Source organism: Anser cygnoides, chromosome 9 (assembly GCF_040182565.1).
Source record: "Anser cygnoides isolate HZ-2024a breed goose chromosome 9, Taihu_goose_T2T_genome, whole genome shotgun sequence".
Classification (NCBI taxonomy): domain Eukaryota; kingdom Metazoa; phylum Chordata; class Aves; order Anseriformes; family Anatidae; genus Anser; species Anser cygnoides.
The window spans coordinates 7881238-7894237 of NC_089881.1; the positions used below are offsets into that span (position 1 = coordinate 7881238).

At 40.6% G+C, this 13000-nt stretch overlaps 2 long non-coding RNA genes across 3 annotated transcripts in view; one reads left to right on the forward strand and one right to left on the reverse strand.

Annotated features, from left to right (window-relative positions):
* The window catches only part of LOC136791460 (uncharacterized), a 159973-nt gene that overhangs the window by 108641 nt on the left and 38332 nt on the right, over positions 1-13000 (forward strand). The window contains exon 3 of the long non-coding RNA XR_010833622.1: positions 6645-6773. This is a non-coding gene — a long non-coding RNA (uncharacterized lncRNA). The remainder of the gene's footprint in view (positions 1-6644; positions 6774-13000) is intronic.
* LOC125182696 (uncharacterized) lies at positions 5502-11518 on the reverse strand. 2 transcript variants are annotated; one of them, XR_010833620.1, is made up of 3 exons: positions 10923-11518; positions 10707-10813; positions 5502-6766 (listed from the first exon to the last, which is right to left on the reverse strand). It is a non-coding gene; the product is annotated as an uncharacterized lncRNA (long non-coding RNA). The 2 variants fall into 2 exon arrangements; XR_010833621.1 differs by adding an exon at positions 7994-8100 and having other exon boundaries at positions 10707-11518.

A 13000-nucleotide genomic window follows, 5' to 3' on the forward strand; every position in this document is an offset into this window, starting at 1 on the left:
CAGTACAACAGTACTTTTCCTAGTATTTTTGCATTCAAATTAAATAATGCTTTGCACTATTTAATGTGAAGGATATCTTTCTGCTTCCATAGCTGCCCTTTAGTATCTTTGTATCTGTATAATTAGTGGTACTTTTGGTAAATGGGTGAATACACTTTCCGGATGTACTGTGATTCTATATCTGATGGCTGTGGGTTTACAAGCCAAAGCAGGGGCTGGGCAAATGAAACAAGTAATTACTTGGAGATGAGAACAGTGGAGAAGTCTCAGCTCTCCACCAGTCTTTGTAGTGCAATATCCAGCTACGTCTGTCCATCTTCAGCCTTTAGGTGATGGCAAATGCAGGAACTCAGTTCCATGTGCTGGAGTCCAAACAGTACCCTGCCTGTGCTGTTCATGAAATGCTAAGTTCATCTCATTTTTAAGGCCTTCAGAATAACTGAATGTGGGTAAATTCAAAGCCTTTTTTCTGTACACTTAGCACCTAGGTCACCGTGTTTTCAGTCATGTATTTATGCAGAGTAATTTCGTGACTTTTCCTTTGATCAGGTAGAAAGGTTGTCCTCACTGAAATCTCTAATGTTACAGAACAACCTTGCCACATGAGTTCAGGCATTAGTCTGCATCTCTTCTTCACTGTGGGCTGCAGCACATCCTTTTTCCTTAATAAGCCAAACATCGCCACCTAGAATTGAAGGAGTGTTTCTAATCTCCCTGCTGTTAGGAGCTGGTGTAATGAGAGGGAACAGAAATGACCTCTGGAGTTCTGTGCAGCCTGATGAGCTTTCACGAGGCTTTCAAATGCCATGAGTTCCACACAAATGACTATAAATAATTGCCTAGGTTGGCCTGACCTCGGGTTGTCTGAGAAGATGATCTGATAATGGCACAAGTGACTCTGATTCTGTTCTGAAGCTGAGATCCCGTTTAGGATTATACTTATTTGAACTCTCTGTAATTTAAGAAGAAAGCTTTCTGCATGCGCCAGTACTGGAAACACATTCTGAACACAGAGGTTACTGATGTGGCAGTTGAAATCATCATGAAATAAGTCACTTGGGATATAAGTTTAAAAAATAAAAATAAAACTGAAAACTTACCTCCTGTTTGACAGTGAAATTTTCTTTCCCTGGTCTCTCAGCCCTGCTCAGAGTTGCCACGATTCATATTCCATCCTCTGTTCTGCAGACTATTTAACAGGCAGATAGTTCTTCACAGGGCCATCAACGTGGAGCTCTGAACATTTTGGAGTGCGCATCAATCTGAGAGCAGCTTGCAGACGGGCTGGTTGGGTACCACATCTTTGCAGTCAGGCATCCCTGCCTACTTTCCCTATCACTGGCAAGTGGTGAGTGGTAGTCTCCAAGAATTATTATCTCATTTCATAAAATGTGGTCCGAGAAAGAAGACTATTAATCAAAACACCCTTTATCACAAGCTTGCTTAGTCACTCCTTCCTTTTTTTTTTTTCCTGATAAATTATGAACAAAGCTAACCATTTTTTTCTTACACTACTGTCTTGCAGAATGCATAGCACTAAGAATAGTCCTATTACTTTCTGCCAGTCCACCCCAAAGTGCTCAGAACTCTCTGGATTTCTTCAGACATGATCTTGGTCTATAACAATGAAAGCAAAACAAAATCTTCTGCTTGACCTGTTACAACGCTCATAGTCCCGACCAGAATTATGTGAAGCTTGTCTTTTTAATGAAGCTGTCAGAATTTCTTAGTTAATATATACTTTAAAATAAATAAATAAATAAAACTGTTTTCAAAGGAGACAGAAAATAACATTAAAAGAATTGGCACCAGTTTCTCAGCACAGCCATGCCTGTTACTTGGTGTACTATCGCTGCAATTTTTCAGGTTTTACAGCAAATAATAATTTCTAGATTGCTGCAGAATGTAACAGCTTAGATAATGTGGTGAGTGTTCTACTGGGAGGGGTGCAAACCACTTCAAAATGGGAACCAATGCTGCCAGTGAAGGTATTTGCTGTTGCTGATGGTTGTACGTGTGGCAGAAAAAGTTTGGGAACTCCCTGGCTTGGAATAAGTAACTCCCTGAAGGTAGATGGTCTGCGCAGATTAACTGTGGCCTTATTAGGCCAGGCTGTTACTGTACTGGTTTGTTACTGGTACCAGCTGAAAATCTTTAAACCCCACACAGGAAGAGAAGAAATCTCCAGAGAGGTGTATGAATTATTTATATATCTTATTTCTTCTCAAGTGTCTGTAAAAAATAATTGGATATTACTGTTTTGAGGAATCTCCTAAGAAGATCATGAAATCTATAATTCTTCAACACCAGTGCCTTTTTTGAAAGACTGAGTTTGGTATGCCTAAGTCAGAGCTTGGCTTATCCTTCCTCTCCTTAGCCAAGAGGAATCCATTCAGGGATGAAATGATGTATTCGGGGAAGCCTTAGGGCTGATTTCATGTTGGCTGTAGTAGTAATATGAATCATAAGTAAATCAATTTGCAGTATAAACAGAACCATTTGGGAAGGATGCAGATTTAACTTGGAAGACTGTGGGGACACCAGGGTGTTTATAGGTATGGGAAGGGTGACAGACAGGAAGAGGGCATTTCACAGCCCAAATTTCAGCTCTTTTTACAGTATGTTGTTAGCAGTAACTTGTAACCTATTAGCTAAGATTTTCAAAATACCAGTATGATTTAGTCATGACTTCCATTGAAGTGTAATGGACAATAAGTTTAAATACTATGTATTTACAAAAAAAATAAATATTTTCAGTCATTACTGAAGCATGCTATAGTACATTTGTGTGAGGATAAAGAAAAGACAGGTGAGATCTACTGTGTGGGTAGGCAAGCTTCCAAGAGCATTAACGTTTTATTTTAAGAGATGAATAAAAGCCTCAAAATTGCTTTAGACTTGGCAGGTAAGGATTGTTATGCTTCATCTTGCCTCTTGGCCAGAAAGCTCAGTAAGTGGGAGCTTGCCAGATACGGCAGTCTTCCCCACTACCTGAATTTAATTTAAACCATTCTGTGCAGCCCTGATTTTAATCCTTTCATTTTGGTTTTGAGTTACCGCATATATGGCACAATGGAAATATTTTTTCAAACTTAAATTAGAAACATATTTTAGGAGACAAAAAAAAAGTGCCTGTCTTCTGTGCAGAATGACACATCTTTAGCTGTTGGATGAAGTAAAACCATAGTAACTTTTTACTTTAAATGTTTGATTATCAGTAGAGAAATGTGGATTTTCTGCGATGTGCGCCTTTTCCTTCTCATCACCCTGGCAGTTTGTACACAGCACGAAAACTTTCTTCAGAATGGCCAAACTTTGTGATAGATAACAAAAAAAAAATAAATTAAAAGAAGTGTTTCTAAAATAGCTTGAGATGGAAGTGTGATGTGTCAAATGTAAAAATCGGTGTGGCATTCTTACTTCTTTGATAGGTGATTACAGATGTCAGAATGCTGCTGCTCTGGCCAAATTGTCCAGGAAGAAACATAACACAAACACCTTCTACACTTCGTATCTGAAATACTGGTGGTTTGGTGTTGTGCATTTGTGTGTTTTTGTTAAATTCTACTTAGTGGTGGTTTTTTTTATTCTCCATAAAAGGTGGCAACACTGTCACGTCCAAGAGTGTGTTTCCATGATATGCTGTCTACTTTTGCTCTAAACAGAGAAGAGAACAGGAAGTATAAATGCTCCAAAAAGATGGAGTCGAGTAACAGTTGTGGAAAAAGGAGGAGTTGCATGTTGATCTTGAATTTTGCTGTACAGGCTGGCCTTGTTCCTTCCACAAGGAAAAGTAGTAGGCCTTGAAGATAGAAAAGAAAGATTTTTTGCAATGTTTTCGTAAGGCTTGGAATATCAGACCTTTATGGAACGTCTACAGCACGTGAGTGGAAAGCATAGTGCAAACCTTCATTCCGGGAAGTGTCATCAGTGGTTCGCTGTCAAATGAAAGGATGTGTTGGGTGGCCTATCACAGAGAGCTTTGACATGGTGCTTTTTGACACATTCATCAAAAACACAGTTGGAAAATTAGAGTACGGATTATGAAGGTGACAGTTATGAACTGGAATTAAAAAAAAAAAAAGGATTTTGGTCAAGAGAGACAAGCGCGAGGTACTCTCACTGGACAGGAGTAATCTGCTGCATAACCAATGGTCAGTGACTGATCTAACATCAGTTATTGCGATTCTTTCTTCCTTACATTGCAATAAATGCATTTAATACATTACCCATGAAATAATCATTTTATTCCAGTAGCATTGGAAAGCATCAGGCATAATGTATCCTAGTCTGGACACTGCATCTCAGAGCAACTGAATACCAACAAGGAGAGTTCAGCATAGAGCACTGAAAATGCACTCAGGTGTCGAAAAATCTTTCAGGGTCTAAGTCATTGAGATGATGCTTGTTGACTTCTTACAAATGATTACTAGAATTTGATTAAAATACCAATTTTTTGAAGAAGGGTTTTAGCCTTTTAAACAGGCAAATTTTTCAGTAAATCAGGCATGTATCAATATAATTTCTGCACATGCTTCTTGTGCTTGCAAGTTGGCAGCAGAACAGGAAAATAGAAAGAAATAGTTGATATACAGTTGCAGTTAAAGGAATGTGAAGACTTTGTTCTTCAAAAGACCATTTAGGGTCTACTTCTGAAGACAAAAATGCCCATACATCATGTCTGTTTGGACATAGCATGATGATATATTGGGACTGGGACTACTGGAACGTAATCTTTAGTTAATCGGTTTGGTTATCTAGATGCCAAACTATTTGTTAATATGATTGTCTCACCAGGCTGTTGTCTGAAATCTGCCTTTTTCAGAAAATATATAAGCAACGCTTGATAGAGCTTTAGAAAGATCACTTTGAGAAGTGTCTTAATGAATTCTTACAATAAATTGTCAATGAAATAGGCATCGTTTATGGGCTGGGTTGGTAAATGAAATTCACTTATTAGGTGATCTTACTAGCGCTGATTTGGGGCAGGGGGTGCAATTATGTTAATGAGATCACTGGAAAAACTGCTTGCTTCTGCTGTGCTTAGAAAATTGTGGAGTTAACTGTAGCTTCCCTGAGTGCTGATATGTGGAGAAGGTCACTCTGTCATCCTTTGGTGTTGGCCGGGAGTCACAGCTGACATGATTGTTTCAAGACAAGGCAGATTGAAAGAGAGGAAGAGACTGGCAGGGTATCACCAGTGAGGAAAGCTTATCTACGACATGCTAGCTACCCTGGCAAAGTGTAAAAAGGCCAATTAGCTCTCTGCTTGTCCTTCCCTTCCTGTTGTTCGCTGCCCAGATGTGAGCCACTCACAACTTTTTCCTAAGGCTTTGAGCAATGAGTTGCTTTTTCTAAGGACTGGCAGGAAATCATTTAATAAACTGGGGGTAGGGAGAAGTTTCCTGTCCTAGTTACTCCCTAAATAATTCCTAAGCTAAGAAGAGAAGACAGTTCAGCAGGCCAGGCCCCTAGCCCCACTATCCTTATCTGTGTTCCTCTGACAGTAAGGGTCTAGCCAAGCCGACCACATCCCCCTTCATTCCAATAGGGACTCCTAAAAACTTCAAATGCATTTTAAAAGCAAGTTGGGATTTAAGTACCGTGTTAACATAAAGGACGTGCTTTCAAGGCCACAGCTATGTGATCAGCTCTGTGTAGGTGGGCTGGACTGGAACCTCAGGACCCTTGTGGGATCCTTACTGACATTTAATGATGAATCAATCTATGTGGAGCCTATTTTGCAATATATGTAAAGAGCATAACTGGGATTGATTTGGTATTTGTCTTGTCTTATACCATACAGTATTAACACTTCACTACTTTGGTCTGTAAGTAAAAGGGCTTTATTACTTTTAATCCTAAAGAAGCTAAGAAAAGGCGAAGAGGTTCATTTTTTGTGTGAGAACAGTGCAGGCCTGTGTTACGCCTAAGGCAGTACAAATCCCCATAACCTCCTCCTGCCTGGTGGGCAGCGGCTCTTCACCTCCCAGCCCCACACTTGTTGCTCACGGGAAGGCTGCAGGCAGTTTCCTGCACCCAGTCATGCTGAGGTAGAGGGAAGCAAGTGCAGATAAGGCTAGATCCTGCTCTAAATGTCCACCACTATCAGATAGCTAAAATGCATAAGGCAGTTACATAAATCCTACTTACACTTTTGATGTAGATATCTCCTGAATATTTCTTGTCTTATTCTCCATCCCAGTAAATTTGAAAAACACTTGCATATTTGCTAAAGAATGCATGCACTTGTTTAAAGTTGTGTAAAAATTATCATTTGAGTGTGTGAATAATAGGCTTGTAAATTCTGTAATAAGCACGTGGCAAGTTCAGAGATTTAATACTTTAACAATCCTACTTAAGAGCTGCACTGAAAGTGTAGCATATTTAAAATAACACAAATTGAAAACGGCAACAGTTTTGTAATGTGTCTGATAAGGTCTGTCAGATTCAATAAAGAATGTTTTCTAAGTAGCTGCTGTATTTAAAGCACTATTGACTACATCTGTGCTACTAATGAAAAAAAATAAGCCTTGCTGTGCTTCCAAGTATACAAATACTATTATTCAACACCTGAAGACAAATTATTTACTAAAGACATGACATTTTTTTCTGAAAGAAGTGTGTATTTATTTCTTGAGCAGACATCCTCAGCACAGCTGAAAAACCTTTTGGAAAGCACAACGCTGCCGAAGGGTCCTGAGGAAGGATATAACAATGTTCTGCGAGATGTGGAATCTGGTAGACTGCCTGCTTCCTGGGGACCCTGTCAGGTACAGTGATGAGTTCAGTTTTATCAAGGTCCATAGCAAACTTCAGGTAGATAGATTAAAATCTTGGATTGGAAGCTTTGTCCATACTGGGAGTTAACTTTTCTGTGTTGTAGTGGGCAGCACAGAAAACTTTAGTTCTGGCTTTATTTTCTAATTGTCACTTAATGTTGAAATATTACTATTTTTCTTCTACACCTGAAAGAGAAGTTTAATATGCCAGGGATGTAGCATATATCTTTGCAATGTGCTTGCGCTCTACTTTTCAGGACAGTTGTCATCAGCCTAGTCTCATCCTCTTTCTAGCTGTAAATCCAAATGCACTGTAATTTTATTGTCATGGTCTTACATGCCTTCACTTCTATTCTGCAGAATTAGCCACAAGTTTAAAAGTCCCCAAAAACATGATATTCACCTTATTTCAATGTAACATTCTACTGCATTTTTATTATTTTTGCTTTTAATTTTCATCTGCAGCCCCAAGAGCTAAAACCCCTCACCTTTTAAGTGAAATAGTTGACGATTTATAATGTAAAAGTTGTGGTCTCCTGTGCCTGCAGGAGGTGAGACTTTCTCAGAAGTACTAGAAATTGCTAAAACGTAGAAAAATTGAGTTTAGTAAAGTTCTGGCTGGTTTTCTTTAGTAAGACGAACTATTAGGCAATGTGTACAGGGTTGTTAAGCTGGATGTAGGAGAGTTCAGTTTCAAAAGAAGCTATAGGGTACAGCTGTGTACTAATTGATTATTCATTAAAAGCCAATTCCAGTTTCACTGTTCTGACTGTCCTCATGAGAGCTACAGGGGAAACAAATGGGAGAATACATTTTTAAAAGCAGATATCTGCAACCTGACATTGGGAATACAGATGGTTACACGTGCTGGGCAGTTTTGTTTGGTATTGTGTTTTGCTTATAATTGCTTTGAAAGTGAGTTAAAGTAAAGCAATGTTCTTTTGTTTCTGTTTTGTTTTTTTCTTTTTCACAGATCATAATTTCTGCTAGTTTTAGCTTCTTCTCCCTGTAATACCATAGGCTTATAGTCACCTCTCAGCTCAATCTGAGAGGCTGAAATCAATCTGAAATTAAAATATGCTAGTTGAAGGGAAAAGCATCTCAAAAATCAAAATGTATCAGTTCAAGTGAAATCTTACTGAGCCTGTTTCTGTTACCTTACTTTTACACACTGCCTTGAATATTCTGTCTGGAAGTCCTTTGTGATTTACCTGAAGTCATTCCAGTAAATTTTCTCCCCCGTTCTTTGTCATTGCTGAGCTACTTAAGCATGGGAAGGCTTGTTTGTTTTTTTTGTTTTGTTTCTTCAATGCTCTGCCTGGAATTTTAAAGTAAAAGAAAACTTACGTATATGTGCAAATGATAGAAACTTCAATTTCAGATGGAAAAAGTTTGAGTGGATATTTCAGCAAAGGCATAATTATTAATATTCATAAGGATGTATTAGTCTGCCAATAATTGGACTAGGGTGCAAGTTCTCAGGTATGCACATTAATTGAATTGTCTGACCTGAGTATTTGTATCCAGATCTAAGTTTTGTCTTTCATGACACTGTCAAAATACCTTTACTCTGAACATGTGTAACTTGTGTTTTTTCACCACACTTTCCGTATTTTTTCCTGAACTGTGCTCTTGTAGGCTGTTCTGTTCTCCATATAAACCCAGTTGGTCTGTCTTCCCCCTTAGCCTCCAAGGATTTGGTCTGTGAGGGGGAAGTGTTTAAAAATAATTCCAGTTATGGTAGAACAGCCTGTATCCTTTCTATAGAGTAGCTGACATCAGACTTCTGAGTTCACAAAATAGTCAACAAAAGATCAGTAAAAGCATCTAAGGATTCTGAAGGACAAAGATTTTTTTCTTCTTCCCTTTAAAGGGAAAATGGGACTTTTCAAGCAGGAGTAGACTTTCAGACTTTGTGGAAGCCTGAATGACACGTACCTCTTTTTAGAGGAAAAAAATAGTAAAATTACATATCCTGAAGAACTACCCAACCTCTCAAAAGCTTTCCATTTGAGAATACACACAGCTCTTCTGCAATACCTAGTTAAAAGATAGATGGAATATTAAAGGGTCCTGCATATGAGTGGAGCTAAGGAGAGAAATCTCTCCTATTTTTTTTTCTGACTTGGTGTGAGAGAGACACACACACATGCCAGCTCCTGGGAGGTGGGTGAGAGATGTATTTTGCTCACTAGATCACAGTAAAGCTGGGGGAGGTGGAGAGATGCAACACAAGGCTGCAGATGGAAAACTAGATCAGGGGGTATGTGCCTCCAGGGAAAACCCAGTGACTGCCTGTGGCTACCAAATAACTTCCCAGTGTGGGAGGGCTTAAAGCAGGGGCCGAATTAGGAGATGCAAAATAAAGAGTGAAGAGGAGTTGGGAGTACAGGCGGGAATCAGCTAAAATGGAGAGAGGGGTAAGTAACGGCTCTGTGACTTGCTCCCCTCCCAGTACCAGCCATGTGCTGAGGCATTACTGCCACCCAGCAAGGAGACAGCAGGAGGCTGGGTGTCCCACTCAAAGTCACCTTGCACGATTCTCACTGCAGCAGAAGGGATTTGAAGCAAACATCTGAAGCACGTGGATAAAAAGAGGCCAAATGGTAGAGCAGAATACTGCCTTAGGCCTTGATTTGGTAGCCTTTGAAATTTCAAGGCAGAAATTCTGCAAGGGACTAGAGAAGAGCATGAGCAAAGAGTACATGCTCAGCATTTCATGGCTGGTCACCATGTTCAGCAGCACCAGAGCCAAGAATCACAACAAATGCTTGTATTTTAAAATGTTCATTTACTGCTGTGGTACTACCAAGAGCTGGAAATGCTACAGTAGGGCAGGTTTTTCTCAATCCAATGTTTAATGAACTTTTTAAAAGAAACTTTAAGAGGGGTTTTGGAGACTTCAGTAGCACTGATTTGAAAACAGCATTGGAGTGTTTATAAAAGTAATGGTATTTTCAACGTGTGCACATATAACTGGAAACCCATTTGTTAAGCTTTCTCACTCTCTCCTATCTAACAAAGCCAGAACTTCTTATAAACTGTTATCTGTTAGGAACAATATTTTACACTCTCCAAATTTGTTGGGTTACTTCTGAAAAACTAAATGTTGAAATAATTTCCTTTACATACAAATTTAAGTTTCTCTTTTTCCTGACATGTAAGTTTAAATGAGGAAAATAATACACACTTTTCTTCTCAGTATTAGCTACATTCAGAGAGCCATGCAAAACCTTTCTCAGTACTACGAGTATTCCTCTGTTGAATGCTAGTAGGTAGTGCATTCACCATGTTTACAGAGTGTAAGTTCTTTGGGAAGCCCAGCGAAGGCACAGGCCCAGACATAAATGTCTCACCGGGCTCCTTGTCCTGTTCCTCAGATGCTGTTATCTCTCTGAAGAGACGGCCTCTTCACTGCTCCGCTGATGCAACTCTCACTGTTTCACTGATGCCCCCTTCTGCCCTCCTTGCCTCATATCAGGGGAAAATCTTAGTTCATGACTATGTGGAAACTGCATGGCCTATGATGTTCAGTCTGGGTTTGAGTACTGCTGGTACATCCTGGGACAGGTGCATCCCAACAGCCAGTGAAGGAGTCGCACGCAGAAGCAATTAACACTTTCTGCAAGGTCCTTATGAAGGCACTGGAAACACACTGAAGGTAGATCTATTAGGAGTCCTTATATGTAAGCGTGTGACCAAACCCACTCTAAAGAGCACACTTGGCTACACACAGTTCTCCTAATCGTGTGCTCACCTGTGAAATTTTAGCCAGCATATTGTATCTGAAAAAAGCTCCTCTTTACAAAAAATGTCAGAGTATCTTTGAAAAATTAGGCCCAATCTCTATGGCTGTTCTTGCTCACATAATCCTTTCCACTCCAAAAAAAAAAAAACTTTAATGCGATGCAAGACTGCACATACCATTTTCCTTCATGGCTTTCGTTTCCTGACCAGTTTCCATGTCACGCTGCTCCTGGGTCAGTCAGCAAAAGGAACAGTGTTCTGGCTCCAAGGTGCAGTTCTTCTTCCTGGCCAGAGACACCCAGGGAATGAGGTGGGAACGACCCAGACCCACCTTTTGTGCTCCTGCAGCCCCAGGGGTTCGGTTCCAGTGGGTTGCGTTCAGGCACCCTGCACCTTGCTAAGAAGCATCGAGACTATCAGTTTCCACAAGTTTTTCTTCAATTAATTTTGGGACGTGACCATGGCGCTGAATGACTTCAAATCTGAAGGTCTGCCTGCCCTAGGAAATCTGTTGAGGAATGGCTCTTTGCTGGAGGTCCCTTTGTGGCTGCTAATTGCGGGTGGCATGCCAGGGACGCTTCTGGAGCTGGTCAGGAACAGCCCTTGTGGGAACCACCCCCGTACTGATCAGTCCTTGGGCTGCGAGGCCTGGCCTCCCAGGGGATGCCAGAAAGCTTGTTCTGGAGGAGGGGGGGATTTTAAAAGCTCAGAACTCTGAAAATTCATGCAGTGTGGATACTTCTGTAACATAGGCCCCAAGTCCAAAGAGTGCAGGTGCTGGGAGACCAAAAAACTCAAACTTTGAGAGAGGTTTTGTCCATTAAAAATAGGGGTGAGAGGGTACAGGCTGCTTTAATTCAGAGTGAGTAAGGGGGAGGGAACATGACCCTTTTTCCAAGCAGAATTTTTAGGGAAAAGATGGCTGCAGCTTATGGAGTTTTCAAGTAAGTGCAAGGATTGTAATGCAGTTCCCAATGCCAGTTGCAGTTCTATCACGCTCCTGTGGAAAAAAAATCAGTCACTGTGCTATCTTTATTTTTAAAATTTTAAATGTGGTTAACACTCAGCCCCCTGATTGTGTTGCAATGATGGTTTGACATATAGCAACTTAATAGCTAAAACCAAAAACGGTACCATGTTTCAGTCCTCACATCGTGGTGGGTTGGTGGCAATATTGGTGTCTTCAGAAATAAGCCATTAAGAAATTAAAAAGCAGGACACTGATGTATTTTACAAAAATTCATTAAGGTGAATTTTCTCTTCCTTTTAAGGATCAGTTAATGCTGACATTTCAAATGAAACTTCAGTTTCAGAGAAAAAAAAAAGCACACATGCTTTTTAAGAAAAAGTCCAACAAAATTTACATAAAACCTTTGTGTCTTAAGCATTCTCCTACCTCCTGATATAGCTGTCCCTCAAATAAAACTCCTGTTTCTCACTGTAAACAGCAAACAACACGACCACGAGCGTGCCTTCCCTCTGCCTTCTGCTCGAGAGATGTTGACACACAGAAGTGGCAAAGAGGAAGGTGCAAACAGATGAAAATCCCAGCTGAATGAGTGGGTTTTTAATCTTCTTGCACCTGCTTCCAGGAGGGGAGTGTGACAGTGACAGGGTGCAGAAAGGAATGCCACAACCTGGGCAGCAGGATGGGGGTGGAGGCAGCGGTCCCCTGGGAGTGGGGTGGGGGCGGGAGGGGCAGCAGCTTGCATCATACCACAGACCTTGCATTTGGATCAGCTGCGGTACTAAAGACAAAAATATAAATAAAAGCAAGTCAAATAATTTAAGAGCAGCATTTAGGTGTGGAGTTTACCTAGGGCAAGTAAAGGTGTTTACCTGCACAAAGGTCTAGCACAATATGAAAGTATCAGCTTTTGAAATCGCTTTGAAATCATTTCCAAAAGAGATTTTTCTGACACAGTCGTGATGACTCTGCTGCGTGGATTTCATGCACAGCAGAATGCAATCCTATTTCCCGAGGTAAGTGCCTGTGCACAAAGTGGGGTTCTAAGTGGTTAAAAGTAGTGCACTGAAAATGCAAATTGTCCCGGTAGAAATTGCTGTTGCAGTTAAAGAGGACAGTGCAGCCTCTGCAGAGGGTTCTGCCCTGAAGAGCTGATGCTCTCTCAGACGCAGAGCAGGGAGTGCGGAAGGAGTTGCTGGAAGTCTTTTCAACACCATTTTATATATCTCCAGCAGTAAATCACTAACGTCCTCATGGTTAGCGAGCCTGAGCCCACACTTCAGAGAAGAGTCTGGTTGGAGTGCAGGAAGACACCCAGGGTTTCCAGCTGCTTGTTACCCAGCACTCCTATACATAGAAGTGATAGAGTTGGCTAAAATATTATACTTCGCAATGCTTCTGGAAGCCTGCAAACCTGTCCCTTTGTAGCATGGAGCTGGATCCTGAGTCAGCTACTTTACTGCTAGGGATGGAGACTTAAGGCAGGTATGGCTTAGTTCTAGTC